The sequence below is a fragment of the Amphibalanus amphitrite genome, unplaced genomic scaffold (assembly GCF_019059575.1).
Source record: "Amphibalanus amphitrite isolate SeventyFive unplaced genomic scaffold, NRLGWU_Aamphi_draft 000269F_arrow, whole genome shotgun sequence".
NCBI lineage: Eukaryota > Metazoa > Arthropoda > Thecostraca > Balanomorpha > Balanidae > Amphibalanus > Amphibalanus amphitrite.
Genome location: NW_024881764.1, coordinates 740,090 through 742,665, shown reverse-complemented (window position 1 = coordinate 742,665; position 2,576 = coordinate 740,090).

The following is a 2,576-nucleotide window of genomic DNA, read 5'->3' as shown; positions in this document are numbered from 1 at the left end:
CGTTCGAAGTTCAAACAGCGTCAGTATGCCTACCGTACTAAATGTAGGTATTGGTAATTTTGCGACACGAACTATGGTTAACCAAATATACATGTAATTGGCGTGTGGATGAAATGTGATATCAATCGAAGGTTTCCAGCGTAAAAGGTGAAATACCACCGCAAAAGGTTTCAATTTGGGCTTTGCACCGGGTTACCGGGTGCGACCCTAATGGCCGCCCCACACCGGAACTCGCATGCGGGTTGCGAGTTTGCGGGTTTTGAGTTTACGGGCATAATACTCATTCATAGAGTGATTAGACCGTTCACTTATGGTAACTTCATGAATGCAGTGAAGCCGGTACACCTTCAGAAAATTACATGTAGTCGCAAAACCAGCACAACGAACCTAAATTCGACTTCAACGAAAAACCCGCAAACCTCGCAGAACTCGCAGACCTCGCAGCGAGGAAAATCGAAAGCTGATTCAAAATCAACTTTTGGAATGCGATGCAAGGTGGCTCGCAAGCTAAAAACATGCAGACTCGCTTGTTCGGTGGTAGTTTGGGTCACTCAGCATATATTGTACTATTTAACCCTCGCCCTGGCAGGGGGGGTCGATGCGACCCCCCCTAAGGTTTTTCGAAGATAGCGTAAAAACGGCGGCGCAAATTTGGCACAGCCTATGGGGCAACCTTTTTACATATGACCTGAAAATTTCAGGTCCGGGTGACCTTAGGTCAGGTCACCAGGTCAGAAAAACCGGTACAAGGTCATGGTCAAATTTCAAATTTCTTTTTGCACCTGTACAACTCACAGTTTTGCACTGATTTCCTTCAAACTTTCAGGATGTGCTAAGTTCACCGAGTTGTTTAACATATAGTTCGGGTTTTTTGATGTCACTGACCTGAGGTCAGTTAGAGGTCATTACGTCGTATAGTTAAGCCTATGGGAAAATACTAAATTCGGAAAATACTGGAGATATCCGCTTCGTTCTATCACTTTTGTGCTTTGAAACCACAGTTCTCAACAGCAGGTCACTTGGTGCTTCTTTGTTTGGTGTACTTATCCATGGGTCAGGTCAAATGAGGTCAACTGAGGTCAAATGACGTTTTTGCCAATAACTTGGCACATAATGACGCTAGAGCTTAAAAATGGTACCATTGTGTTCCTGGTGATCAGCCGAATCGAATGATATGCGATATGATGCAATTTGGTTAGCTTTAACTTAATTTATTAATTTAAGTTTACTTAAAATTTAAGAAAAACTTTAAGTACACTTAAGCAAGCTAAAAAGTATATCATTCGACGCGCCTTGACGTGCTGAGTTCACTGGTGCTTTTCTTTTTGCTCTATCTTAATTAGATCAAAAGTTATAAGCGAAAAACTTTTGACCTGTTTTTAGCGAAATTTTTACATTTATACCCCCCAAAACCCCCCTAAATATTGACCTAGAGCAACCAAATTTGCACAGGGGTGAGAACTCCAGGGGGCCCACCTACCTACCAAATTTGGTGTTTCTAGGTGCCATAGGAGCCAATCGCGAGGGGGGTCGCATCACCCCCCCCCCCCCCCTGCCAGGCCGTGTTATGAAAAATGTCCTGCCAGGGCGAGGGTTAATTTTGAAGAAACCCGAAAACCCAAAAACTCTCAAGCGAGGTCCCGGTACCTGAGCTGACGTGCCCCGGCTGGGTTCCGGACAAAATAGCGAAGTGCAAAATAGCGAAATGCAAAATATCGAATCGCAAAATATCGAAGGTAAAATATCGAAGTGACAAAATATCGAAAGCAAAATATCGAAATGGAAAAATATCGAAGTTGCGAAATATCGAAAAGCAGAATATGGAAATGGCAAAATATCGAATCGCAAAATATCGAAATCGCAAAATATCGAATAGCATAATATTGAAGCTGCAAAATATCGAAAGATAAAATATTGAAAGACAAAATATCGAAAAGACAGGATATCGAAAGACAAAAATATCGAAAGACAAGATATCGAAAAGGCAAAATATCGGAAGACAAAATATCGAAAGGATAAAATATCGAATGCACAATATCGAAAAGACAAAATATCGAAAGCAGAATATCGAAAAGACAAATTATCGAAAACAGAGTATCGAAAAGACAAAATGTCGAATGCGGAGTATCGAAAAGCGCTTAGGAGTTAGGAGTAAGCGGTTAGGAGGGTATCGAAAAGACAAAATATCGAAAGCAGAATATTGAAAAGAATCGCTGATGCATTGACATTTCCGACACTTCTTGCTTTAAATTGCAAAAAAAAAATCATAGGATGTGTTGGGCTGGGTTGGTTTGGGCTGGGATATGTTAGATTAGGCTAGGTTAGGTTAGGTTAGGTTATGTTGGGTTGGGTAAGGTTGGGCTAGGTTAGGTTTGGTTGGGTTGGGATGGGCTATGTTTGGTTAGGTTGGGCTAGGTTTGATTAGGTTTGATTAGGTTTGAGTATTATTTTAGATCAAATGTAACTGTTTCCTTCTATTGAAGCGCCAATAAGGTTGAATCAACTAATGGTTCAGTTGTCCACTGATTCAACTGTCCACTGGTTCAGCTGTTCACTGGTTAAATTGTCATCGGTTC